We start from the raw sequence: 17,311 nt of genomic DNA, 5'->3' as shown, positions 1-17,311 counted from the left end.
GATCCAAGGCCAAGGGATCATCAGGGCTGGTTTGTCCTCAGACCCTCTCCTGGCCTTGCAGATGGTGGACCTCGCCCTGTGCCTTCTGTGGTCTTTCGTGTGTGCACGTGTGTGAGTGTGTGTGTGTGTGTGTGTGTGTGTGTGTGTGTGTGTGTCCTAAACTCCTCTTCCTGTAACAACTCCAGTCATACGGGATTAAGGCTCACCATCATGAGCTCATTTTAACTCTTTAAAGGCCCTATCTCCAAATGCCGTCGCGTTCCCTTGGATAAAACTTGGACATCTGAACTGAGGGAGGATACAGCCCAGCGGGGCAGCCCTTCCGGCTGCTCTCGCTGTTACCATGGTAACAAACCAGCCCCATGGAGCATCATTTTGTATTTCTCTGGAGCACCCGTGGGGTGTGGTAGGTAGGATCTGATCGTTTTTGTAAAGAAATGGACTTTGAGCATTCCCCGGGGCTCCTGTTCTGGGGGGGGAGTGTCTTATCAACTCTTCCCTCCCTTGAGATGAGCAGGGATCCCCCTTGGCCACATTCTCATGGGAATTTGGTGTCACCAGGCCTTTATTTTTTGCCAATCTGATCAGTGTGGAAAAATGGGCAGCGAAAAGTAGCTCTCCTTCCTCAGCCGGCTAGAGCTTTCGGGTTCCACTCCCGGGAAGCGGCCACTGTCCCTTCTTATATGGCCTGAGAAATCCTCTGCCCTGCGTCTGGCTCGTCAGCTTGCTGCACAGTGGCTGTGCCACAGGCTTTCCTCCACGCGCTCACAGGAGCTTCCTCAAAGGTGTTCTTAATTGCTGCATAATATTCTTTACATAAACATACCATAAGTTTGAAAAATATTCCCCTGATTTTAGACACTTGGTTACTAGTTCATTTACAAATAATAAAAATAATAATAAGTAAAAATTAAATAATAATAATAGTCTTTCTAGAAGACCTTGAAAATACATAAACAGAATAAGGCATCCATTACCCCCAAATCAGTTGTTATTTTACCTCTGGTTTTCGTTTTGTAGTTTTGGTTTGTATTTCCAGTTATTCTTTGGTATACTTACTGTTTTTCACAAAAGTCTGATACTTCCCATAGAGACTGGAGTTTTGATTTCTCGTTTAACTGTATAGTGTCAGCATGTCCCCTGCCCTGGACACATCAATCCCCTTCTCCCTGCTCCAGGGAGCACGTGAGGAGTGGAAACAGGGAGGCTGACGTGAGAACTGGCTTAGACATCATCTAGCAAGTTATTTAACTTTTAAAAACATAAATCAATCTCCAACCTAGCTCTTTAGACCTTATCAGGAAGAGATGACTTTGAGATGTCTTATAATTCATCTCTATGTGGTGACTGAGTCCTGTTTCTCAGAACCACTTAAACTGGTAAGCGGGAAGGGTCAGTTTGTTTACCCTTCTAGAACGGGGGACTCACCTGTATAGGAAATATGCCTATAGGTTAAATGGCTCTTTCATCTATGAAGTTGAATAGTTTCCCCCACACCTACCAAACATCTAACAGCATGAGCTTCCCTCTTTCCCAGGTTTATCAAACCTCAAAGGCCATTAAATATTATTTATCAACTGCAATTTTAAAAAGTTAGGAAATGAGTCTCATTAGGTCAGTAGGAACACTAACAAAATACATCAATCTCCCCCAAATTTCTGGACCTTCAAAAAACAAAAAATCCTACTTCAATCCCCAGTACCCCCCCAAAAAAATCCACAAATATATTGTGCACTAGTAGATTTCATATGAATAAAGTACTTAAAATAAATGTGACATTTATTTTGTTCCTGCTAACCATAGCTGGGGTTGAAACATGGACTTGAAACATTGTAGTTTTGGTGTTTCAACACTTTTAAAAACTTGAAGCAATGATTTGCAAACGGGTCCTAATGATAGTCTTTTTTTTTTTTCCCTTTTAACACCCATAAGCACAGAACAGGGCTAAACTGGATGGTCAAGTCCACGTGTGCGTGAACTCCTGACTGTAACTTGAACTTCAGACCTGGTGGGGGAAAGTGTGAGAAAAATATTTCCAAAGGAAAGCACAATTTAAACCCTCCCGTGCTTCCTTTTGGAAGTTGCTGAACTGCTGTTTCCTGTGAGCCTGAGACAGTGAAGGTGATAGGATTACAGGAAAGTGCTGAGAGACGTTTGCAAAGGGAGCAGGCTGAGGGTCAGGACAGGGGACAGGCCTGCCAGTGTTTTGTTGTTGTTGTTGTTTGATTTGTTTTTGAAATGGGTCTTTGCTAACTTGTCCTAGCTGACTTTGAACTCCTGGGCTCCAGCACCCTCCTGCCTCAGCCTCCTTGGAGTTGGGGCTGCAGGTGTGACATTGCCAGCTCCTGCCTGGGTTTCTGCTGAAACAGGTGAGTGGATGATGTCGCCCAGCTTTACAGAATCCAATCTCAGCCTTATTTGAAGTCTACCCTTTTTTGGTATCTCCTTTTTTAAAAATATTTTTATTAGTTGTTGATAGACCTTTATTTTATTCACTTATTTATTTGTATGCAGTGCTGAGAATCCAACCCAGTACCTCACACATGCCAGGCATGCGCTCTACCACTGAGCCCCGGCCCCTGCAGCATCTCTTCAGGTAGGTTTGAGAGAAATCAAGGGAGCAGTCTTGAAGCGCATGAGAAATAACGGAGCCCTTCTCAATTATGAGTGACAGATCCTCTCTTTCTATAAAGGATCTGAAATTCTTGCCCTGGATGGGATTTTTCTTTTCTTTTCTTTTTTTCTTTTTTCTTTTTTTTTTTTTTTTTTTTGAAGTGGTGTAAAGTAGTGACACCTTGTGGCCATTTGTGGGAATTTCAGGCGGCTCTTCCATGTTGAATTACCAAGTCTGCATTCATCCTTCCCTCCTCCACTGAATCCCTGGCAATGCCACCTTCACCTCTCTGCTCCTAATCTTGAACATCAAATGCTAGTCTGTTGTCGTAAAGGTCGCATGTTCATGACCGATCCTAGGGGATCTAATACTGAATGGATTCCTGGCCAGGCCCTTGCTCTCCTCACCAACAAACAAAAACAGGAGGGGTGTGGGTGGCCCCCAAAGGAGGCCTTAGGGGCGAAGGGCTTTGTTTAAGGTGAGCTTCTGCTTCCAGCTTGCAGTGTGCCTCTGGAGAAAGAGGGCCACCTCTTCACACTTTCCCTCTTGGGGGATAATAGCAGTGATTGTGAGGGTCCCCGAGGTAAGTGACAGTGAGTTACTGAGCTGAGAGATTCCTGCAGTGGTGGCACAGTGACAATAACCAAGTCGTTGGATTTGGGGCCATGGACATCTGTTGGGCATTAACGGTACCATCTGCGAGGGATGTGCATGAAGGCAGGAGAGCAGCATGCTGGCCCCTGCTCCAACACCCTGATCTGTCGTTTCTTCCACGTCTGAAGCGCTCTCCGTCTCAGAACTGAGCATCCATTGTGGTGGTAGCGTGGGCTCTCATGGTGTGGCCCACAGCTTTGTGGTACAGTGTCTCGTTTCCTGGGTGGTACGTTCTGAGTGGCCAACTTCTAAAGAAACATAGGCGCATTTTGTATGTTCTATGTCTTGGCTGGTATTTCAGTCTTACGGTGGAGGCAGTTGAGCTAGGTTCTAAATTGGGAAAGACACAAATTGACAGGCAAATAGTTAGGTCTCCACTGTGTGTCCAGCAGGTGCAGTGAATGAATTCCTTGCTCCCATGTGGGGGTCCAGCACAAGCGTTGGCCTCCTGTTTTTTTCCTAGGTCTCCTTTCCCAGGTCATTTGTTTCTCAAAAAAATCCAAAACAGGGAACTTGGATCAAATTCACAAATTCAGTCTATGCCTTCCCTTCACCAGGGAAATATTAGAAAGCCATAGTTTTTTTTTTTTTAGGCAAGCCTATTTTTCTTTCCTTCCTTCTTTCTTTCTTTTCCTTCTTGTGATTAGTTTTTTAAACACTTCAAGAGTAGTTCCAGCCCCTTATGGAAAGAGTGACGTTCCAGTTCATGGATTCATCCATTCCGTGTTCTATCTGTGATTCTGTTTCTAAAGCCCTTTCCCACCCACTCTCCCCGTTGTGTCCCCACAACAATCTGAGGTCAGCTGAACCCGTGTTCCATCCGTTTCTAAACTGGCAACCTGAGTCCTGAAGGAGTTGAGTGGCTTTCTCAAAAACAGCTTTCTAGCCTGAGATGGTGTTAGTGTTAGAACGCTGGGTCTCTTTCTGGGACCTAGTTCTGAGAGTCACAGACTGTAAGTTTTAAGAACTATATATATATAAATCCTCCTTGTGCGATTAGTTTGAATGGATTGTACTCGGACTTTCTTTTTTTAGGCTTTGTTAGTACCTGAATGTTAGTCCCTTTAGCGAGAAAGGCCAAGGGATAGTCTTGGGCTGTGTCCACAGACCCTGAGCTGAGGAGTGAATTTTAAGCAGAAGGAGTTTGGGAAGTGACACTTGGAAAGACTTAGAAATGGATGGGGAAGGGTTCAGAGGAAACCAAGGCAGGTACATTAATTAGTAGATCACCTCCGTGGCCACTGGTGCTCAGTCTGCTGGGGACTGTGTAGAACACATCTCAGAACTGTGCCACCTGGGAGAAGAGGAGGCTGGTGTTCCCAGGTCAACTCTCATTTGTCATTGAGACCACCCAGCACACTGCATGTCCCAGGGCAGGCCTGCTCACTACCTGGAGGGGCTTCTTGGAAGAGTTGCAGGGACTAGGGTAAGGAGCGGCCAGGGGCTCAGGAAGGACATGCTGGGGTGGAGGTGCAGTACTCTGGCCCTGTCCCCTGCATGGATACACCTGCTCTTCTGCATCCTGTGTGATTACCGACTGCGAGTCCTATGTCTGCATCATGCCACATGCCTCTACCTGTCACAGAGACTGACTGAAAATATGTGCAAATGTGAAAAAGTAACACCGTGAGAGAATTCATTATCAAGTGTCAAAATGAGTAAAATGAACCTTAAGCTCTGTAAGAGTTTAGAGAAGGGAGATATCACTGCGACTCCTTGCTGAGGAAGAATGCCAGGGGTGGAGGGATTCGGGTGGGGAGAGTGAAGAAGGAATGGGTGGGAAGTACAGGCATCTGGGCTGCTCATTCTCAGACAATGGAACGGTCCGCCCCCTGGTATCAAGGGAATGCATACATATAGCCTAGGAGAGAGAACTAGTCTAGAGGCTGAAGATGGGTTGAGAAGCTGGATCTAAGTTTAAAAAAAAAATAATTGACACCTTATAAATACAAAGTGGCCAAGATGTGGTTCCTAATAATGAAACAGATGAGGGTACCATGATTAAAGTTTATCACCCTCAACTTATTTGAGAAAGGATAAACTCGAAAATATCATCCAGAAAACTAGAAAGAAGGAAATTAAAAGGTAAGAGGAAAAAAATGGGTAAAATGGAAAGCAACCATAGAGAGGTTGATAATGCTGAAATCTGGTTCTTGGAAAGAAGTAATAGAATTCATAAATTCCTGAACAGACCAAGAGAACGAGGTGGAAAATAGGCATAGCTGTTAGCAGGACTCAGAGAGGAGACTGTTAAGGTCTGTAGACAAGTCAAAATAACACGTGGTATTTTGCCAGAGAAATGTTAGAGTTCGTAAACAAGTCTGGATGGTGCCTGGCAAAATGCCAGAGGGAGAGGTTTGAGAAGTAACAAAAGCAAGCCATTAAGTGTGGAGATTCCTTATTGGTTGACTGATGTATCTAGTTTATGCTAATTAAGATAAGCTGTGCAAAATGTATAAATAGCTCTGTTGTCCTACAATAAACGGCTCCCATTCCTGCTGCATCAACGTACACAAGTTATTCCTCATTCCCCCAGCTATTCTGCTGCAGCCGGACTGCGGCAGGAGACAGTGCTGCAGATTCTGAGGTGAACGGGTACCTGACCTTAAGAACCACACGAGCAGAGTTAGACAGCAAAGTGATAAGTCAGATGATGTCAACCTCTTCCTCAGAAAATCACAGCTGACCAAAACTGACACAAGAAGAAACAGAAAGGTAACTATGAAGTAAAATAGATTTACAACCTCCCCCACAGGAAAGCTTTAATCTCAGAAATCTCAGGGGTCAGTTCTTCATGATATTTAAAAAAAGAATCGATGCTAAACTTCTGCAGTCCTTTCAAAGAAAAAGGATAATCTCGAATGCTTGAAAAACCTTGATGCCAAAATATGAGAAACATTATAAGAAAAACTACAGTTGAATCCTACTCAAAAATCCTAAAAAAAAAAAAAATCCTGTAATATGTAAAAAGGATAATAAATCTTGCTTAGATTGATTTATTTTGGGAATGCTAGTTTGGCCCTGCCGCAGTCGGCTGCAGCAAAATAACGGGGGATGGTGGGGGGAGTGGGGGGGTGATGAACAACTTGTGTAGATTGATACAGCAGGAGTGGGAGCCGTTTATTGTAGGACAGGAGGGGTATATATACATTCCACACAGCTTATCTAATTAACATAAACTAGATACAGCAGTCAACCAATAAGGAATCTCCACACTTAATGGCTCGCTGGCGTTACTTCACAAACCACTCCCTCTGGCATTTTGCCAGGCGCCATCCTGACTTGTTTACAGTCTCTAACATGGCCCAATATTCAAAAAATGTTAATCACACTGATTAGTTTTTGCAATCAAAAGGAGATTTTTTTTTTTAAAGAGAGAGAGAGAGAATTTTAATATTTATTTTTCAGTTTTCGGCGGACACAACATCTTTGTATGTGGTGATGAGGATCGAACCCGGGCCGCACGCATGCCAGGCGAGAGTGCTACCGCTTGAGCCACATCCCCTGCCCCCAAAGGAGCTTTCTTTATCTAATAAACACATGCAGAAACTGATCAACATATTGGACAATGAAATGTGCAAGCAGTTCCCCTGTGAAACGTGCACTGGAGCTTCTAGAAGTGGATAATTTACAGATAAAGCTTTAGATGTAAGTGAGCTTTGGGAAGTCTTGAAATCCAACGTCTATAGACAAAAATACATCTGTGATAGTGAACAGAAAGGGAGAAATAAAAAGTAAAAACTCCACAGATGAATAAACACACAGGATAGTGTCCCATTTTATAGAAAGTCCCACACCCAGGAAGGACTGAAGCCTATCATTAGAAGTAATGGCAGTGCTCCTGAGGAAGAGGACGGTGGGGTGGGAGGGGGCAGAGGGCTTCCAGGTGCTGCGGACGCCGCTCCTTGGTCTAGACAGGTGTTACAGACGCTCCTGTGGCACTCTGCACCGTACATGTATGTTTTGACAACTTGCTGCATGGAGATGAAAAGTTAGCAGGATAGAAGGAAAAGCTAGGCTTGTTGGCTTAGTAGGCAATAGTATCGGTAACTGTAATTTAACTTTAGAAACATTAAGTTATTTGAATGGAATTGGAAGAAAACCAACCAGCATTCATGTATAACCACAGAATTTCACATCAGTTTGTGTCAGAAACATAATGACATAGTAATGCGAGAATGAATAATAGCCCCTCTATTTTTTTTTTTTTTTGGTGGTTCTGGGCATTGAACCCAGGCCTCATTCATGCTAGGCAAGCACAATACCACGGAACTCCATTCCAAGCCCCTTTTAAAAAATCTTTTATTTTGAGACAGGATCTTGCAAAGTTTCTGAGCCTGGCCTCAAAGCTTGGAATCCTCCTGCCTCAGCCTTCTGAGCAGCTGGGATTACAGGGTGCTACCACCCCTGGCTCAGTAGTTCCTGCTTATCTTCAGGTTTGCTTCTCATGATTTCAGTTACCTGGGGTGAACCATGGTCCAAAAATAGTAAATGGAAAATTCCAGAAGTGAACAATTTGTACGTTTCAGATAACCCTTGTTACGTATGTCATTGTGAGTTTTCTATCTTATTGCCATTGTTGATCTCTTGCTCCGCCTAATTTATGAACGAAACCTTATTGTAGGGGTGGGTGTGTGCATAGGAAAAAATCATGTGCCGTCACTCCGGGGTATCCCTGGGGATTCGTTCTAGTTCCCTCGGCATGTACCAAGATCTGGGGACGCTCGGGCCTGTATATAAAATGGCACAGTATTTGCAGGTGGCCTCTGCCCCCCCCCATACACTTTAAGTCACTCTAGATGTCATTGAATGGAGGGTTTAGTGCCATCCATGGTCCCCTCAGTATCTACTGGGACCTTGGAATATGTCGCCTGTGGATGGGGCACCACCATAGGAGCCTGGGGTGGGCACAGATGTGGAGAGCTGCGGGAAAGGCCAAGGATCCTCTGTGAAACTGAGTGGAAATCCAGGAGCCATCGAAGGAGGGACCGAGAAAAGGACTTTTAACTGTAAAAACATTGAAACCCAAACGCACCTTTCGGGGCTCCCGGCACGTGGCAGTGCATGGCCGCTTTCGGCCTCTCTGGTCACACGTGTGGTCACTTACCTCATTGTGTGCCTGGGTCCCTATCTGAGGTCTGCAAAAGCCGCTGGCGAGCTGAGCTGGGGGGAGGACCCCCTTGTGCTGGGGCACTGCTCTGCTCCTCTGCTGCCCAGAGACCACCGGCCTGAACTTGCTCTCACTCTCTCCTGCCGTTTAATTTCAGGTTTGGTTGACATTCTGTATTCTCGTCCCCTTCCTCTACTCTCCCAATAGTCGATGTTGGTATTACGTCACCCTGTGACCTTGCTCACGCTGGAGCACAGCGGCCCGTGGTCGTGGTGTTTATTTTCGTGAAGGGCTTCTATGTTACTGGCTAGTAACCGTCTCGTCTTGGTTTGCCTCTTGTCCTTTGTACCTGGGGTAACCCTCCCCAGCGTCTCAGGGGCCTCTTGGGTGCTTCTCAGTGTTGCTTTTCTCGGGGCCAGTTTCTGACGATGGCCTGGTGGCTCCCTCTCTTCGGGGCCGTCTTCCTGCTCTGGAGAGGCCTCTGCTCCTGGTCTTGCCAGCCTGCCTGGCCCTCTGCCCCCACGGCTCCTGTGCTGGAGCTCCTGTCTCAGGCGGAGTTTATTTTACCTTGTTCTTCACTGGTGTGGCACCAGGGAAGCAGACCATTCAGGACCGTGGCCGAGGGAAGAATCTGGTGTCCATTTCCAGGGCATGGTTTAAGTCCTTCGAGGGTTCAAGGCAAACCACTAGACCTCGTGGGTGAGAGTTGGTGAGGAACAGGCCGTTTAGCCACCAAGTGCTCATTGGTTACAAAGGGGGAAAGAAAAACGGAACAGAGAAATAGCAGGTGTGATCAGTGGCCACCACCGGGTCCCATGAGGCAGCATCCCATGCCTCCTCCTTCGAGCCAGAGAAGGACGCGCCTCGCTTCCCAGAGGTCTCTGCTCCAGGCCAGACTGGGTCAGATCATGGAAAGTTGATGAGGCACCAGCCAGGCCGACCTGCTGCCCAGTGAGTGTCCTGACTCTTATGAAGACGCAGTAACAGAGGACAAGGACCGTCTGCAGAACTCTCCAGGCGGAGGGGAACTAAAGAGTCATGGCTGTGTGTGATGGAGGTCAGATCCTGGATCAACTGCCTTTTCTCTTCTAAAGGACGTGACTGGGATAATCGGGAAGATTTGGAAAAGGCCCATAAGTTAGATCTTGGACCAATCAATGTCAACTCCTTGATTTCAACCATTGCTCCATGGCCATCTAAAAGGCTATCCCGTCTTTACCTGCTGATATTTAGCGGGGGAAAGGGTATGTGGCGTGGAACCTCTTCTCCAATGGGGAAAAAGCATGCTACGTACATGCACAGAGGGGTCATGGAGTAGGGTGATGAATGATAAAACATTCATGATAAAACATTAAAATTTAAGAATGTTAATGTTTGAAGAACCTGGGTAAAATGGATTCTTTATATTCTTACTATTTTTCTGTAAGTCTGAAATTATTTAAAAATTAAAATAGAAAGAGATTTCCCAGGGTGTAGCCGGAGAAGTCACCGGAAAGAGGACAACGGGAAATATGTGGCGCCGAGTAGCAGGCAGTGCGGCCACCCAGGGAAGTACTCGTGGGGACTTGGTGTTGAGAGGTGGCAGTTCTGTGGAGAAAGCCATGGACCCAGAGCCACTTAGGACATGCAGTGGATCGGCGGCAAAGAGGAGGCAGGGCTGGGAGGTGGGAGGTGGGAGGTCGTTCACCCAGATAAGGCGGAGCTGGGTAGACGCAGGCTTAGAGGAACGGCTGGGTTCCATGTTGAATCACAGGCAGGAGTTGCCTTCAAAATGCTCAGGTGGCTGATTGGAGTGGACAGTGGATTTGCAGTTCCAGGGCTCAAAGAAGAGGTCAGGGATGAGGAACTGAGAAGAAGGCTAAGGAAGCCCGTGGTTCTTGAAGGTGAGCTAGAGAGGCGAGCACACATGCAGCGTCAGGAATGGAAGATGTGCATGAGGTAGAACCGTCATCCTAGGGTGTCACACACACTTTTATGACATATTTGAAAGGGTAGAGGAGACCTAGCTTTCTAGTACAACACAAAGTAAAAATTGCAAACCGTGAGCAGGTTATATCCAGGGAACAAATTGTAGAGGACCCTGAAGATCTACTCTACTTACTGTTGGAAAAGGAGACATGCCCAGATGTATTTCACGTGACACTCGGTCTGGCGTTCACAGAACTGAAAATGTCGGTTTCTAAGGTCTTGACCTTGGAACAGTTCATCTGGGAGCAGAAGAGGAGTTAAGAAGAAAGGATCAGAGAATTAAGAGGAGAATAAAGAGCGTAAGGGTGGTATAGTCACAAGAGTCGGGGAGGTCTAAGAGTTGACCTGATTCCTGCCCAGGATTCAGTGTCAACCTCTCAGGACTCCCGGGCCTGCGGCCACCGTTGGCAGTGTCTCTGGATCAAGTCAGAACGTGGGCCTGGACTCTGATGCCTGTGAGTACTTAGACCATGAGGAATGCTTGCCAGGCTAAAAGAGAGAAGCTGCTGTTTGGAAATGCAGGACTAGTTCTGGCTTTATGTTTTAAGCATGTGCCATCAAAGATCTGGGTACAAGGACAGTATTCTCCCCTTATTTGTGGGGGATACATTTCAAGATCCTCAGTGGTTGCCTGAAAACACGTTTAATTCATAAGTTAGGCACAGTAAGAGATTAACAATGACGAATAATTAAGTAGTACAGTTGTAGCAGTCCAGTCTAATCAAAGGTATGTGAACGTGGCCTCTCTTGAAGGAAGAAAAAGCCCAGCATTTCCAGACGGTGGTTGACCATGGGTAACTGAAACCCCGGGAAGTGCGGCTGCAGATGAGGGAGACCACTGACCCGTCAAGGCGTTGACACTGTGCTGGGGTCTAGTTGAGTCTCCTCCTCTCACTGGCAGAGCACCAGGAAGGGGACACACCAACAGAGGGATCTAGTCTGGACTCCCAATGCAGGGAGACTGCGGTACTGGCCACAGACCAGGGTAACCACCAACCTGGGTGCCAGCAAAGGAGGCTTTTGAGAGGACACTGGCCATGGGCTGTGCAGGCTGCAGAGGGGCGGGGCTCGGGGTGGCTGGGTAGACTGCTGATGACAGTCGGGTGGCCTTAGACCCCATCAGAGAGCCTGGGGAGTCTCCCTGGCTGACCTCGTTCCTGCACAGCGTGAAGCAGAGCTTGGCTTCCGACACTGGCCCTCCGGAGCTCAGCACGTGCCTTTCGCAGCACACGGCTCTGGATGGAGACAGGAAGTTGGAAGCTCCTTCTGGTTCTTACTGTTAAGCCCTCAAAGCTGTGGAACGAGTGGTGTTGAGCCTCGGTGTCTCTGGAAACCCAGCGTTTGCGATGGAGGAAGACAGAGGAGTCCCTGTGGGCTTCCTTGTTGTGCGGGGGGAAGTGGAAACAGGGCGACTGGGGCGACATCCCTGGTACGGGGCTGGGGGCCTGGACTAAGGAGCAGGTTTCTCAAGGCCCAGGCCTGTGCTCTTCTCCTTGTCCACGATGACCTTGGAGACTGGGCCGGTCTCCACGGGGAGCCAGGTGGTGAGCGAGTCCCTCCCGCAGCTGTGACGGTGACATCACTGATCTCCTAGGGTGAGTGGGCTGGCAGTGGGGACCGGGAGGCCCATGTCCTGAAGGCCAGCACTCCTGGTGAGGACAGCGGCCTGCTCAGGTATCGCCCCTCCATGGGTGGTCCTGAAGGGCAGAGGACATGGAGCGAGACTTCAGGAGGGACATGGTTCACCACATGGTCCCACAGGGGCTGGCACAATGTCTCCCTCAATGACCGAGTGCAGTCTGACCTGACTCTAGGCAACCGATTCACTTCCTGAAAGATAGAACATGCAGATCCCTTTTTCTTGACAAAACACTTTATTGGGAAAAAACTTTATAAAATCTTTGGAGAAAACTAATAATATGCCATAACTACTTTTGAAAAGGAGCCTCAGATGCTTAGGATATCACTTTCTCGTTGTCATTCTCTCCTGAGATTTTGGCCCCCTGGGTCCTTAGGGAGACGGAGGCCCCTGGCTCCCAGGCTCCGTGAGCTTAACCCCAGAATCCATCCAGACCCAAGCCCTCCCCATGCTGGGTTTTACTTAAGTGGGTTTGAAAATGGTGTGCTACCTGGACCAACAGAAACCCCACTTTCAGTCTTGCCTAGGGTCCTTGACACTGGGCACAGGCCGGGTTATGGAAACACTTTTAACAATAAGGGATAAGTTATCCTTGCGTAGCTGCTGAAAAGCCACCTCCCACCTTCTGGGTTCTCCCCCCGCCCCCCGCGCTGCTACACGCGCTGCTGCCGCAGGCTGGAGCTGAAGTTATGAGCCTGGAATCAGAGGCTGCAGCCTCTGCCGTTTCTGGGCTGTGTGCCCTTGAACATGTGACTTCGTTTCTTATGTCTCCCTTTCCTCATTTTTATTATGGGATAATAATAGTAATTATCTCAAAGGGATGTGTTAAAGATGGAACAAAAGTGCATCTAAAACACCGGGCATATGGCAGGTACTCAGTAAATGTTACTAGTAAATGCACAGAATTGAAGGTAATGGGGAGGCTTGAGCACCTGTAGTTGAGCCCATCTCTGTGGATAATGAACGATATGAATAGCAACTAACCTTTACTGAGCATTTACTATGTGACTGCAGCTCTACTGAGAGCTCAGCCCATGCTATCTCATTTGATTCCTACCCTCTGTAACGTCAAATCGGCAACCTGTGTCCATTCTAAAACCTGATGGGAGATACTTTTTGTATGTGATTGATCCACCTGAAGGAGGTAGGCAAATGATGGTCCTCCTGATGATTTCCACATCCTAATCCCCAGAAGGTATGAATATGTTACATAACAAGGGGGTGGGGTGAGGTTGCAGAAGCAATGACAGTTGCTAATCAGTTGACTTTAAAAATTGGGAGATTATTTTTGGGTGTGGTAGAGCATGCATGAAATTCTGCCTCAATAGGAGGTTGAGGAAGGGAGCATGCCAAGTTCCAGATCAGGCTCAGCAGCTTAGTAAAACTCTGACTCAGAATAAAATAAAAAGGGCTGGAATGAAGTTCAGTGGTAGTTCAGTCACTCGTTTTATACAGAAGAACATTGGGAGATTTTTCTAGGTTGTCTGCGTGGGTCCATTCTGTCCCCCAGCCCTGGTAGCCACCTGTCTGCTCTCCACTCCCACGAGTTCGGCTTTCTTACAAAAACAGGCAGTATGTATCTGCCTGGCTCATTTCACTGCTCTTGTGACCTCTAGGTTTATTGATGTCCCAAATGACAGGATCTCCTTCTTTTAGTATCCCTGCGTGTGTGTGTGTGTGTGTGTGATGCACGTGTGTGGGTGTGTCTCACACTGTCTTTATCTGTTCTTCCATCAGTGGACACACAGGCTGCTCCCCTATCTTGGCTCTTGTGAACAACATTGCAATGAGTGGGCACACAGATGTCTCTTTGACGTACCGACTTCATTTTCTTTGGCTATGCTCAGGAACGGGATGGTGAGATCCCATGGAGGTGCTATTTTTAAGTGTTTGAGAAACTCCATGTTTTCATAGTGGCTGCACTAACTTACGTTCTTGCAACAGTGTCTACGATTTCCCCTTTCTTGACATCCTCACCAGCATTTGTTACCTTTCACATTTTTGGTAATAGCCATTCTGGCGGAGGTAAGGTGCTACGGTCCTTGTGATTTTAATTTGTATTTCTCTGATGATTAGAGATGTCAAACATTTTATCAAATACCTTTTGGCCATTTGTATTTTTTCTTTTGAGAAATGTTTGTTCTAATCCTTTGCCTGCTTTCCCTTTCTCTCTGTCTCTCTGTCTCTGTCTCTGTCTCTCTCTCTCTCTCTCTCTCTTTCTTTCTTTCTTTCTTTCTTTCTCTCATACAGAGAATTGAGCCCTGATCCTTGTGCATGCTAGGCAGGTGCTTTAGCACTGAGCTACAGCCCTTTTTATTTAAGACAGGTGCTCACTAAGTGGCTGAGGCTGGACTTGAACTTGTGATCCTCTGACCTTAGCTTCCTGAGCAGCTGGGATTACAGGTGTAACTGCTGTGCCTAGCTTCCTTTGCCCATTTTAAAATCAAACTATTTGCTTATATTGCTATTAAGTTTGAGTTCCTTATGTTAACTTCTTATCATCTATATGGTTTGTGTCTAAGTCAGCTTTCTCCATACTGTGACGAAAGGATCTGACCAGAGCAATGTTAGAGGAGGAAGAGTTGATTTAAAGGCTATGGTTTCAGAGGTCTTAGTCCATAGAAGGCTGGCTCCACTCCTCAGGGCTGGAAATGAGGCTGAACATCATGGCAGGAGAAATGGCAGAGAGAAGCAGCTCACATCACTGTGATCACACAGTGACCAGAAAGCAGAGAGACTCCACTCTCCAGATACAAGTATATACTCAAAGCCACACCCCAATTCCCACCTGCTCTGGCCACACCCCAGCACTCCAGTTAGGTTAAGTCCATGACCCAATCCTTTCTCTTCCAAACTTTCCCGCATTGTCTCACGTGTGAGCTTTTGGGGGACGCCTCACATCCAAACCATAACAGTTTGCAGTTTTTTTCCATCCCATAGGTTGCCTCTTGACTCTCTTGGCTGTTTCCGTGGCTCTGCAGAAGGCTTTTGTTTGATGAGATTCCATTTGTCTCTGTTTACTTTTGTTTCCTGTGCTTTGGGGCACATATACAAACAACAACAACAACAAAACAAACAACAACACAAAAACATTGCTCCACCCAATATCATGGTTTTTTTTTTCCCTAGTCGGTTTACCCTGCAGGTCTATGTTTCAGTCTTTAATCTATTTAGAATCGATTTTTTTATATGGTACCAGATCAATGTCCAATTTCATTCTTCTGCATGTGAATATCCAGTTGTCTCAATAACATTTATGAAGAGACTGTCTTTCTCCCATTGTGTGTTCTTGACATTTTTGTGGAAATTAATTGGCCATAGTGTATGGATTTATTTCTGGGCTCCCTGTCCCGCTCCCTTGGTCTGTGTGTCTGTCTTGTGAGAGTAGCAGGGTACTTTGATCACTGTGTCTCTGTGGTGTATTTTGAAGTCAGGCAGTGTGATACCTCCCGCCCTGTTCTTTTGGCTCAAGATTGCTTTGGCTGTCAGCTGTTTTTCAAGGTTTCATATGAATTTTAGAATTACTTTATCTATTTCTATGAAAAATGTCATTGAAATTTCCACAAGAATTGCATTGAATCTGTAAATCACTTTGGGTTTTAAGGGCATTTTAATACCAATTCTTCCATTCCATGAACATGAGATATTTTTGTGTTTATTTGTATCTTCTTCAGTTTCTTTCACCAGTGATTTAGAGTTTCCAGATTATGTGTCTTATAGATCCTTGGTTAACTTTATTCCTAAGCATTTTATTTTTTAGGGTGGGTATAAATGAGGTTGTTTTCTTGACCTCATTTTCAAGAAATCTTTGTTAGTTGTATAGAAATGCTAATTTTTGTATGGTAATTAATTTTATTTTTTTTATAAGTTTATTGATTTGTTAGCTCTAACAGTTTTTTGACCGAGTCCTTAGGATTTTCTGGATTTAAAATCACGTCATCTGCTATCAGGGACAATTTAACATCTTCCTCTTATTTAAATGCTCTGTCTAGGACTTCTAGTTCTATGTTGAATAGAAGTGGTTAGAATGAGCATCCTTATCTTGTTCCTGATCTCACAGGAAAAGCTTTTAGATTTTTACAGTCAAGTACAGTGTTAGCTGTGGAGTTGTCGTACGTAGTCTTCATTGTACTGACATATATTCCTTCTATTCCTATTTTTTTGCATGTTTTTATCATGAAAGGATGTTGAATTTTGTCAAATGCACTCTTTTTTTGCATCAGTTGAGATATTCTTATGGTTTTTTTCCATTCACTCTATTAAAGTGGTGTATCACATTTATAGATTTCCATAGTTAAACCTTACTTGCATCCCTGGGATAAATCCACCTTGATTGTACAGAATGAGCCTTTCAGAGTGCTATTGAATTCAATTTGCTAGTAGTTTCTTGAAGGTGTTTGCATCTATGTTCTTCAGGCCTATACTTTTCCTTTCTTTTAGTTTTCTTGTCTGGCTTTGGTGTTAGGGCGATTCTGGCCTCATTAAATGAGTTAGGAAGAATTCCCTCTGTTTCAGTTTTTTGGTAAAATTGGAGATTAATTGGTATTAGTTCTTGAAATGTGGGGTTGAATTCAGCAGTGAATCTCTCAGGTCCCGGGCTTTTCTTTGATGGAAGGACTTATGACTTTGTGTTATTTTAGGCCACTAAGTTTGTGATGAGTTGTTACAGCAGCTATAGGAAACTAATACACAGTGCCAGCAGTTTAAACTGGGGAAATCCCCCCAGCACTCTAGAGTAGTGCTCTAGCCTCTGACTGGTCTCCACTGCTTCCACCCTCACACCCCCGCCTGTCTCCACCCTGTGCTCAACAAGACCATGGAGCCATGCCTTTGACACCTAAGTTGGGCCATGCTGGTCCTGCAGTCACTGCTCTGTCCTACACATTGCTGAATTCTCAGCCCCAGAACCACGCCTGGGCATAGTGGTTCACCAGTACACTCTGCTTACGAAGGTCTAGACTCTAAATCCCACAGAAGCTGAGATCAGCAACATGGAGAAAGCTAAAAATCATCCCAATGCAACCACCTAGAAATAGTGAATTGCATCATTTCTTCTGGACTCAGCTCTAGGTGCACGTGGATTTGAATCAGCTCATACTTTATCATCACTCTTGTGCTGTTCAGTCTTTCTTTTCTGAGATCAGGACCTCGGCCTAGTTTGGCCCTCCATGTTTAACTGCCATGGGAAACTTAGGATTTTTTAAAGAAGGCATGTAAAGAGTAAGACACGGGGTAACCAGCTCTGGCATATGAAATTGGACTGGACAGTAAACAGGCTCTTGTCTCATAAACCTCATTCTCTCTTGAGTCTCTCTTTTCAGTATCT

Source organism: Ictidomys tridecemlineatus, chromosome 8, assembly GCF_052094955.1.
Source record: "Ictidomys tridecemlineatus isolate mIctTri1 chromosome 8, mIctTri1.hap1, whole genome shotgun sequence".
Classification (NCBI taxonomy): Eukaryota; Metazoa; Chordata; class Mammalia; order Rodentia; family Sciuridae; genus Ictidomys; species Ictidomys tridecemlineatus.
This window is presented reverse-complemented; position numbering follows the sequence as displayed.